This window comes from Salvelinus alpinus, chromosome 8 (genome assembly GCF_045679555.1).
Source record: "Salvelinus alpinus chromosome 8, SLU_Salpinus.1, whole genome shotgun sequence".
NCBI classification, from domain to species: Eukaryota; Metazoa; Chordata; class Actinopteri; order Salmoniformes; family Salmonidae; genus Salvelinus; species Salvelinus alpinus.
This window is the reverse complement of record NC_092093.1, coordinates 77,326,190-77,338,288: the sequence shown is the minus strand read 5'-3', so window position 1 is coordinate 77,338,288 and position 12,099 is coordinate 77,326,190. Positions and strand designations below refer to the sequence as shown.

Genomic DNA, 12,099 nt, shown 5'->3' with positions numbered 1-12,099 from the left:
CTCCATTTCTGCCTCCAACAGCAGGGTGAAATCTCTGCAGGCAGAAAACAGTAAGCAGTCATTACTAGACTACTTTCTCCAGGGATCGTTGGGGAAATAAGTTCATTTCCATGTAAAAGGACCCATGAGCACCAAGGGGAAGTTTATAGGAGCATGTCAAATTGGGTGTCAAATGAAGCTAAGAGTCTATATTTTTTTGAGAAATTAAGGCATATATAAATTGTTCAACCATTTTCCATGGCAAAAATGTGGAATAAGCAAAGACTTTGATTCCTGGTTAAACAGATGGAAAAGGGGTCTTAGAAAACATCTACCAGAAACATCAACACTTATATTTAGTTTTGGATCATTTTTTCTGCATTCTGTAAGTTTAACAAACATTGCCTTGTGCCTTGAAATTCCATTACCAAAAACCAACAAAGTATCTTTTAGATATTTTCTATTTTCATGAGGGAGGATAATGAAAGTTCACATAAGTAACCTATCAAATAGTTATGGTGTTTTTACTGATATCAATTTTCTTTATGAATTGTTAAGTGATTCAAGCTCGAAATGTGGTAACAAAGTGTCTGCAATTGAATAGGCTACAATAGGACATCATAGTAGTTACAAACCACAATTGGGTTCACAATCATTTTTAACAAGGTACACATGTTAATTGAAATGCATTCCAGGTGATTAGCTTATGAAGCTGGTTGAGAAAATGCCAAGAGTGTGCAAAGCTGTCACCAAGGCGAAGGGTGGCTACTTTGAAGAATCTCAAATATAAAGTATATTTGAATTTGTTTAACACTTTTTGGGTTACTCCATGATTCCATATGTGTAATTTCATAGTTTTGATGTCTTCACTATTATTCTACAATGTAGAACATAGTAAAAATAAAGAAAAACCCTTGAATGAGTAGGTGTGTCCAAACTTTTGACCGGTAGTGTATGTCCCTTTGTTGCAACGACCAATTCGTTACTTTCTTTTGTAAACACAGTTTGCCGGCTGTCTTTACAGTAAACACAGTAATAAAAGCTTCACTCGGGGCCCAAAAAACAATCTTCATTGTCAGCCTCCTCAGATCATCCCAATCTACTATTTACCAAGTTTGTCCCGTTTTCAACACCAACCTCTTGTAGCATTGCAGAGGTGACCTAAACTAAACAAATGGCACTCCTATCGGCTCCGGTCAAAAGCACATTCCTGTGTGTGGATTTGATGCTGTTTTTAGACCTGGACTTGGAGTTGTCATGAAATCACAAAGTGCCTCTGAGTCTGAGGGGAGAGGGGAGTGGGAGGGCAAACCTCTATATAAACTACTGAGCAGGTCTAACCAAAACCCAAAGCAATTTCAACTTAAAGAATGACAACTCCATCCCCGACAACAGAGACTTCTGAAAGACTGAAACTGAATCTGATATAGGCTTGACCATAGAGATCCTATAATTCAAGACTACATGTAATCCTATGTGCTTAACACAGTAATCAATGACTATAATGTTTACATTGCTTTATCTCATTCATATACAGCACCAGTCAAACGTTTGGACACACCCACTCACTGTAGAATAATAGTGAAGACATCAACACTATGAAATAGTGAAACTGGCTCTCATGAGGACCGCCACAGGTTTTAATGTCTTCACTATTATTCTACAATGTAGAAAATAGTAAAAATTAAAGAAACACCTGGAATGAGTAGGTGTGTCCAAACTTTTGACTGGCGCTGTACATTGAAATAGAGCACATTTTATTCCTAACATCAGCACAAGATGATTTCAGAATTAGACTGGAATAATCTTGTGATAATCAGGATGAGGTCTAATTATGAGCTCTTATTTTTCCACTCTCACACGGTTGAGGAAAGTCCTGAGGGAATTCCATGATGTGCTAGTTAGAGCAGACAGGGATTTACTGACAAACAAAACGTGATAACCACACTGTGATCATCTGTAGCCTCTCTTTGTTACGGGCTCATACTACTCCTTGTTGTGTGTCAGGGTAACATAATGGTTGTAACAGGCAGTCATTGTACTACTTGTTTTCTACACAAATCGCCCCGTTCAGTACAAACAATGTGTTTGAGTAACAGCCGATTCATCACTTCCGCCACAGAGGGACAGGAGAACACATATGGTCTGTGTCAAACAGACACACGTCCCCCAGAACGGCAGGGTGGGGTCTCCTGTCAATCAGATGAGAAGCCAGCTCTTCAACAGCTGTTATCTGGGGTTGGAGGTCACATCCATTCAGCTGGTAACTCCCCAACATAGCGTATCCGACCTACCGTCTCCTACCTCCTAACACACACACACACACACACACACACACACACACACACACACACACACACACAAAACGTCTCCTCTTCTCCCTCAATTAGCCCTACCCCCCCTTCTCCTCATCGCTCCTTCCACTCTCCCTCCATCCGTCCCACAGCTCTATCCCCTTAATTAAACTCTAGCAACACTGAGAAGTCAGCTCGACTCGGACGCCCGTATTTACAAGGTTATTGAAAACGGACACACATTATATCTTCCCTGAGAATAAATGGATGACTTCTTCTGGGGGACGACTTCTGCTGTGTACATCTCTATTCTCCCTGGATATTGACATTATAAAGGGCTATTGATGTCTGCAAGCCAGACGCTACAGTGTTTGTGAGCAGACGGGATTGGTGGGCGATCAAATAAAATTACATTGACTTTATCAGGTGGAAGAGTGGGAGAGAGAGAGCGAGAGAGAGGGAGAGAGAGGGAGAGAAAGAGAGAGGCTGTGTTGTTCTTTGGGACCTAGCCCTGATGTTATCTTTAGGTCATGACCCCAACACACCTCATCAACACGATTACTCCCCCCACCCACACACATCTATTCAGCACACACAAACCTCTCTTTCAAGGATCAACACCACCAAACATTAAAGTGATGATGACCATAAACAGAAAGGGAAAGGGGGGATACCTAGTCAGTTGTATAACTGAATGACTTAAACTGAAATGTGTCTTCAGCATTTAACCCAACCACTCTGAATCAGAGAGGTGCAGCTGCATGTCTTTAGTCCATAGCATCCTTATTGTCAATTTGACACAGACCAACTTGTATAAGATTCCAAGGAGCTGATTTCTTCATCCCTCAACCGTGACCAATTATAGTGTTTATAATCTATTATAGACCTGTGGCCCTAGAGTTGAGCCCACTGTAGGGTCTCAAGCAAGGTAACCTAGGCAACACATCTACAAAAACATCCAACATCAACATTACAGGAAACATGACAATTACATGTTTGTTGTTGAATAGGAAAAATAAAGCAAAATCGTCAGATTAAATAAAGTTCAGAACACTATTTAAAAACAATATCTTGTCCCAAACAATATTTATCTGTACTAGCGATTATGAAATTTCAACCTTTCCATCAACGCTCAAAAAGAAGACAGATTGAGATCCATCTGGAACAAATATTCCCTCTCCTTTCCGCTCAAAATATTTATTCTGGTCCAAGTTTGAAGACTGCCAAGATCCTACTGTCTCTGTCTGTGAAAATCTAGAAATCTGGATAAGGGACGGTTTGACATTTACTGGGGTGGAGGTGTCCAAAATACGGGAGGGTTGCTTTCTACACCTGCATTGCTTGCTGTTTGGGGCTTTAGGCTGGGTTTCTGTATAGCACTTTGTGACATCGGCTGATGTAAAAAGGGCTTTACAAATACATTTAATTTGTCAAACTCTTTTTTAAATTTGAGGAGGGTTGTGTGTTTTTTTATTTTATTGGGCACAGTGTTTTTTTCCGCCCTGGTTTACATTTGCTCTTTTGCAGGTTTTACTCTATAATTTCTTCCATCCTAACCAAATTTCCTCATCTGCTTGAATGTGTCTCCCCCTATATCAAGGCCCCTTATGCACTACGCTTTTCCGCATGCTAACTTTTACTATACCACAATCTACCAATCTAACTCTCTATCCTGCCCTCTATCCACCAGTCATAGTGACAATACATTTATACGTATTGTCATTTAGCAGACACTCTTACTCAGAGCGACGTAGGCGAGCAATTAGGGTTAGGTGCCTTGCTCAAGGGCACAGACAGATTTGTTCACCTTGTTGGCTACTGGCACAACGCTCTAACCGCTAGGCTACCTGCCATCCTACCACAATAGTGGTAGGTGGATGTTATCTAATTTAGTAATTAATGTTCATAAATTGCAATGATCTTTTAAGGTCTGAAACCCAGAGGGTGTAAAGTTCTGGTGTAAATGAAACAGACAGAATTCCCATCTCACAATTAGTCAGATACAAATGTATTTGCGAGATCTCTCCCGTGCATATACAAAAACGTTCCTTTTATACTTTGCTCTTAACCTACACACATACATACACACTAATATATGGGATTTCCCCCTGAAGTCTCACCACAGTTTATTACCACTCAGCTGACAGTTCCTGTCCCCCCCAGATACGGGAAACCTGGAGGGGCTCTCCCTGTCTTATCTTATCTCCCCAGAGTTACAGCTGGGTCGGTTCAAACATTGGTTAAGGAGTCTCTTTGCTTTCTTTCGGCACACACATACACTCCTTTCTTCACCAATGGTTATCATTTTTAATTACCCCTTGTCCATGCTACATAACCTCTAATCCTAATGGTTAAGTTTCCGAGTAGAATTATTTAATCATTTATCTTAAACCTTGATAAAATATTTTAACAGTGGATCGTTTGTCCAGATCCGCAACAGGCTAACTAACAATGATACCACACATAAAAGCATCAGGAGACGTGGAGGAGGCCGTAGGAGGGCAACAACCCAGCAGCAGGACCGCTACCTCCGCCTTTGTGCAAGGAGGAGCAGGACTGGGGCACTGACAGAGCCCTGCAAAATGACCTCCAGCAGGCCACAAATGTGCATGTGTCTGCTCAAACGGTCAGAAACAGACTCCATGAGGGTGGTATGAGGGCCCGACGTCCACAGGTGGGGGTTGTGCTTACAGCCCAACACCGTGCAGGACGTTTGGCATTTGCCAGAGAACACCAAGATTGGCAAATTCGCCACTGGCGCCCTGTGCTCTTCACAGATGAAAGCAGGTTCACACTGAGCACATGAGCACATGTGACAGACGTGACAGAGTTTGGAGACGCCGTGGAGAACGTTCTGCTGCCTGCAACATCCTCCAGCATGACCGGTTTGGCGGTGGGTCAGTCATGGTGTGGGGTGGCATTTCTTTGTGGGGCCGCACAGCCCTCCATGTGCTCGCCAGAGGTAGCCTGACTGCCATTATGTACCGAGATGAGGTCCTCAGAGCCCTTGTGAGACCATATGCTGACACATGCACATTTGTGGCCTGCTGGAGGTCATTTTGCAGGGCTCTGGCAGTGCTCCTCCTGCTCAAAGGCGGAGGTAGCGGTCCTGCTGCTGGGTTGTTGCCCTCCTACGGCCTCCTCCACGTCTCCTGATGTACTGGCCTGTCTCCTGGTAGCGCCTCCATGCTCTGGACACTACGCTGACAGACACAGCAAACCTTCTTGCCACAGCTCGCATTGATGTGCCATCCTGGATGAGCTGTACTACCTGAGCCACTTGTGTGGGTTGTAGACTCCGTCCCATGCTACCACTAGAGTGAGAGCACCGCCAGCATTCAAAAGTGACCAAAACATCAGCCAGGAAGCATAGGAACTGATAAGGGGTCTGTGGTCACCACCTGCAGAATCACTCCTTTATTGGGGGTGTCTTGCTAATTGCCTATAATTTCCACCTTTTGTCTATTCCATTTGCACAACAGCATGTGAAATTTATTGTCAATCAGTGTTGCTTCCTAAGTGGACAGTTTGATTTCACAGAAGTGTGATTGACTTGGAGTTACATTGTGTTGTTTAAGTGTTCCCTTTATTTTTTTGAGCAGTGTATATGTGTACTATGTATTTATGCACAGACTTAAGATGGAAACACAACTCCGATGGGAAAATGTGCATATTGTTTTTTTTATATATATTTTTTGCATATTTTTGGAATATTCGCATGAAAATCTGTCGCCAATAGTTATAGACACCCTAAAGACTCTGGCAGGTGTGCTAGTCCAGTGTCACTTTGATTATGCCTGCCTATCATGGTTCACCAGCAGACCCAAACGTCTAAAGAATAAGCTACAGACCAGCCAAAACAAGCTTGTAAGAATTGTACGTAAACTTCCCCCTCATACTCATCTGGAGATTGAGCGTTTTAAGCAGCTAGGCTGGCTATCTGTGGGAAAAAAGGATAGCATTAATTCAACTTGGTTTGGTCCACAGAATTATCATGGACTCAGCCCCTAGGTACCTATCCAACTATTTTTCATTTGTTAAAGATGTCCACCAGCATAACACCAGAGCCAGAGCCTCTAATATTCTCTGTTTTAAATATAAGAATCTATCTGGTAAGAACACATTTTTATATCCCGGCGCTGTTGAGTGGAACAAACTACCACATCAACTCAAAGCCAAACATAACCACTTTTAAAAAGAATGTCAAAAGCTGGCTAATGTGTGAACAGAATAACCTTTTTTTGTCTGTATCTCCATAATGTGTCTGTATCTGTATTATTGTCTTGTGTATTTATGTAAAGAAAAAAAAGAAAAATAGGGACCACAATGGAAATAAGTCCCCGGCTTTATAGTGCAATGCCGGTCACTTTAAAAAATCTTTGTGCTGTGTGAATATGTATTTGTTTTTACTGACTGAAAAAAACTATACAGACAATGCCTTCATCAAACAACACTGTTTCACGACGCATCAGTGACATGGCAGGAGATGTTTTGAAACAATTACTGCTTTGCATATAAGCCAGTGAATTCTATGCATTACAGCTGGATGAGTCAACAGATGTGGCAGGCCTGGCACAGCTCCTAGTACATGTCTGTTACGTTTATGGGGGGGTCAATTAAGGAAGACATCCTCTTCTGCAAACCACTGGAAACCAGGACAACAGGAGAGGATATTTTTAAAGTACTGGTCAGCTTTGTGACATCAAATGGACTTTGGTGGTCAAGATGTGTTGGTATCTGTACTGATGGCGCAAAAGCCATGAAGGAAGACATAGTGGAGTGGTAACGCGCATGCAAGCAGTTGCTCCCGACGCCACTTCGGTACACTGCAGCATCCACCGAGAGGCTCTTGCTGCCAACAGCTTGAAAGACGTTTTGGACACTACAGTGAAAATGGTTAACTTTGTTAAAGCAAGGCCCCTGAACTCTTGTGTATTTTCTGCACTATGCAATGATATGGGCAGCGACCATGTAACGCTTTTACAACATCCAGAAATGCGCTGGTTATCAAGGGGCAAAGTATTGACACATTTTTTTAATTGAGAGACGAGCTTAAAGTTTTTCACTTGTCTGACCGCTTGCATGATGACGAGTTTCTCACACGACTGGCCTATCTGGGTGATGTTTTTTCTCGCCTGAATCTGAATCTAGGATTACAGGGACGCTCTGCAACTATATTCAATGTGCGGGACAAAATTGAGGCTATGATTAAGAAGTTGGAGCTCTTCTATGTCTGCATTAACAAGGACAACACACAGGTTTGATTTTTTGTGTGCAAATGAACTCAAGCTTACGGACAATGTCAAATGTGATATAGCGAAGCAATTACACAGGTACTTTCCTAAAACGGATGACACAAACAACTGGATTCGTTATCCCTTTCATGCCCTGCCTCTAGTCCACTTACTGATATCTGAACATGAGAGCCTCATCGAAGATGCAACAAGCGGTTCTGAGAAAATAGAATTTAATCAGAAGCCACTGCCAGATTTCTGGATTGGGCTGCGCTCAGAGTATCATGCCTTGGCAAATTGTGCTGTTAAGACACTGATGCCCTTTGCAACCACTTACCTATGTGAGAGAGGATTCTCGGCCCTCACTATCATGAAAACTAAATACAGGTACAGACTGTGTGTGGAAAATTATTTATGACTGAGACTCTCCAATACAACCCAACATTGCAGAGTTATGTGCATCCTTTCAAGCCACCCTTCTCATTAACCTGTGGTGAGATATTCACCATTTTCGATGAACAAATAAAGTTTTATATATAAGATGGTTAAATAAAGAGCAAAAATATTGATTATTATATTATTATTTGTGCCCTGGTCCTATAAGAGCTCTTTGTCACTTTCCACGAGCCGGGTTGTGACAAAAACTCACACTCATTCTTATGTTTAATAAATGTATTGTATAGTGTGTGTGTGGCAGGCTTACAAAGATGGCAAAAAACAACATTTGAGAATGCGCTGACCCTGGTGCTGGAGGGGGTACGCAGCTGGAGGTTGAATGTTTGAAGGGGTATGGGACTATAAAAAGTTTGGGAACCACTGGTGTAGAGAATCATTGTACCATCTAAACCGCTGTGAAATATATTTCCCATAACCAAAAATATAGTGTTTTCAGCTACTACTGTGAGTAAGTGACATGGAGAAGGGAGGGAGAGACAGCAAACAACCAAGCCGACTCGCACTATAGTAGAATAATAGCTGCCATAGCTAGGTTATTTATCATCCAATATGATTACGTAGTACCTGTCTTGACTGCATCAAACTGAGAGAAGCCAGTTAAGCTAGCTAGGCTAATTGAGGCCTCATGTGCTTTCTCGTGCTACACATTTACAAACAACAACTCCATTCAGAATATTAAGTAGAAGCCTACCTGTTCGCTCTTGTTCGTTGTAACCTATCCTCCTCCTTTAACTTTTAATTCAATCATTTTAATCCCATCTTCCATTGATTAGATATCTCCTATCTTTTGCCACACACGGCTGTAGCCTACTTCCACTTTGATGACTTATGATTGGCCAACAACAAGCTACAGTTGAAGTCGGAAGTTTACATACACTTAGGTTGGAGTCATTAAAACTTGTTTTTTAACCACTCCACAAATTTCTTGTTAACAAACTATAGTTTTGGCAAGTCGGTTAGAACATCTACTTTGTGCATGACACAAGTCATTTTTCCAACAATTGTTTACAGACAGATTATTTCACTGTATCACAATTCCAGTGGGTCAGAAGTTTACATACACAAATTGACTGTGCCTTTAAAAACCTTGAAAAATTCCAGAAAATTATGTCATGGCTTTAGATGCTTCTGATAGGCTAATTGACATCATTTGAGTCAATTGGAGGTGTATCTGTGGAAGTATTTCAATACCTACCTTCAAACTCAGTGCCTCTTTGCTTGACATCATGGGAAAATCAAAAGAAATTGGCCAAGACCTCAGAAAAAAGAAAAGAGATTGTAGACCTCCACAAGTCTGGTTCATCCTTGGGAGCAATTTCCAAACGCCTGAAGGTACCACGTTCATCTGTACAAACAATAGTACGCAAGTATAAGCACCATGGGACCACGCAGCTGTCATACCGCTTAGGAAGGAGACGCGTTGTGTCTCCTAGAGATGAACGTACTTTGGTGCGAAAAGTGCAAATCAATCCCAGAACAACAGTAAAGGACCTTGTGAAGATGCTGGAGGAAACAGGTACAGAAGTATCTATATCCACAGTAAAACGAGTCCTATATTGACATAACCTGAAAGGCCACTCAACAAGTAAGAAGCCAGTGCTCCAAAACTGCCATAAAAAAGCCAGACTATGGTTTGCAACTGCACATGGGGACAAAGATTGTACTTTTTGGAGAAATGTCCTCTGGTCTGATGAAACAAAAATAGAACTGTTTGGCCATAATGACCATCGTTATGTTTGGAGGAAAAAAGGGGAGGCTTGCATGCCGAAGAACAACATCCCAACCGTGAAGCACGGGGGTGGTAGCAACATGTTGTGGGGGTGCTGTGCTGCAGGAAGGACTGGTGCACTTCACAAACTAGATGGCATCATGAGGAGGAAAATTATGTGGATATATTGAAGCAACATCAAGACATCAATCAGGAAGTTAAAGCTTGGTTGCAAATTAGTCTTCCAAATGGACAATGACCCCAAGCATACTTCCAAAGTTGTGGCAAAATCGCTTAAGGACAACAAAGTTAAGGTATTGGAGTGGCCATCACAAAGCCCTGACCTCAATCCTATAGAGAATTTATGGGCAGAAATGGAAAAGCTTGTGCAAGCAAGGAAGCCTACAAACCTGACTCAGTTACACCAGCTCTGTCAGGAGGCATGGGCCAAAATTCACCCAACTTATTGTGGGAGGCTTGTGGAAGGCTAGCCGAAATCTTTAACACAACTTAAATAATTTAAAGGCAATGGTACCAAATATTAATTGAGTGTATGTAAACTTCTGACCCACTGGGAATGTGATGAAAGAAATAAAAGCTGAAATAAATAATTCTCTCTACTATTATTCTGACATTTCACATTCTTAAAATAAAGTGGTGATCCTAACTGACCTAAAACAGGGAATTTTTACTCAGATTAAATGTCAGGAATTATGAAAAACTGAGTGTAAATGTATTTAGCTAAGGTGTATGTAAACTTCCGACTTCAACTGTACATGCGCCACTTTCCTGAAAAGCAAGAGCAGTAGCATAAATGATACAATTTATTTCTCTCTCTCTCTTAGCAATGGGCCTTCTGAGTCTTTTAGGTGATCCGAAACATTTGGCTTTGTTCGAGTAGAAGACCTGGTTCATTTGGATCCCAAACAGCTCTTTGTTCAAAATTCTTAAAAATCTACATAGAACCATGAATAAAATGTAAATCTCCAATGTACATTTTTACCTGGCCAAATGATTAGATGGCATGCAAATTACTTTTACGCACTGTAAATATCACTGTGGGCCAGATTGACAAGCTCTCCCCGCTGTTTATTGTTTCTGCAGTGAGGATTCACCCTCTTTAGGAAATTATTTTGTAATTTATCTGCAGAAAAAACTTTTGAGCCTAAAAAGCAGTAGTAGGAGTATGCAAATCTGGGAGCCAAAGGAAATGCGGTGAAGACGTTCACCAAAAAGATACTTTCAAAAAGAGCCATCGATCACTACTCCCTCTCTACTGCGGCAGTCAAGTTCCAATGTGTATGGGTCCTTTCGGACAAGTCAGTTAAAATTATATATACCCAAGACCCATGACAATCATATCAGATCCGATCCAGACCTGTGACAATATTTATAATTCTGGACCCGGACCCGCTCATGTCCCGGGTATCCGGGTACAGGTGGATCCATGAAGACCTCTTGACAGGGGTGTTTTTTTTTGACACCACCACCAGTAAATGTCGAACTGTCCTTAAAATATCCATCATAAAAGTCCTTCACTCATGTGGAAAATTCATAGACTTATTGGAGAGTAATCAAGAACGGATGAAAAACAGGATTCATACAATTATCAAAATATAAATATTTACCTTATCGGCGTGACTTATTTCCGAGGCAACATACGTAAATGTATGCTCTTAAAAATCCCCGTTGTGATCCGCTAAACACCGTAGACACAGCAGCAATTGCTTTGTTGGTAACAGCTTTCTCCTCCGCGAAAAGTCACGGTCAAATCACTCCCCCGCGGGTCACTCCTTATTCAGTTACTTCATTGAGAAAGGGAAAAATTAAAAGTTTACTATTCAGTTGTAAAAAAGTGTTGGCGTATGTAATATATATATATATATAATATAATATATATATATTTAGCATATTCCCCTGGCCGCGTGAATTTATTTTATTTTCAAAATTAGTCCGCAGTACTCTCCGCTGAAGCTAAGCTCCGCCCCCACAGGAAATTCCATATGACGTCATGAGTTTAAGATACGCCCATATGATATTACAGTGAACATTATGACATGTACGAGAATAATGAACGTTCTACCAAAGCTAACACTGGAATAGCCTCTTCTTATCAGATACATTTGTCATGTATGGATGGGTTTGTGATGTGTTTCCTTTTAGGGTCATGTTCAGTCTGTATCCCTTATTGGTTACCCTCTTTTTAATGGACATTGTATGCTTTTTAAAATGACTTTGCAAGAGGTTCTTGGGAGAATTGCTGACATCTAGTACTACTATAATACATATTGCTGAGTGGACTGACTGAGGGGTTGACGACAGTTTCCATGTGGATGTTAGAGTCTGGTTAGGGTGTACCCACACAGGCTCCATTGAAGCTGCCCAGGTCTGAATGGGACACAAAGACACTGTTTGTGCTTTACAGAAA

General features: G+C 41.4%; 1 protein-coding gene across 7 annotated transcripts in view; it reads right to left on the bottom strand.

Annotated features, from left to right (window-relative positions):
• LOC139583734 (integrin beta-1-like) overlaps window positions 1-12,099 on the bottom strand; it is an 81,363-nt gene that overhangs the window by 27,139 nt on the left and 42,125 nt on the right. For 2 of the 7 annotated variants that reach the window (XM_071415146.1, XM_071415147.1), the window contains exon 1: window positions 11,300-11,635. The exons of 3 other annotated variants lie outside the window; for them this stretch is intronic. The gene's annotated coding sequence lies outside the window, so the exon portion shown is untranslated. Of the gene's footprint in view, window positions 1-11,299; window positions 11,638-12,099 lie in introns of those variants that run through there. 2 more of the 7 variants (XM_071415143.1, XM_071415145.1) reach the window with 2 other exon arrangements.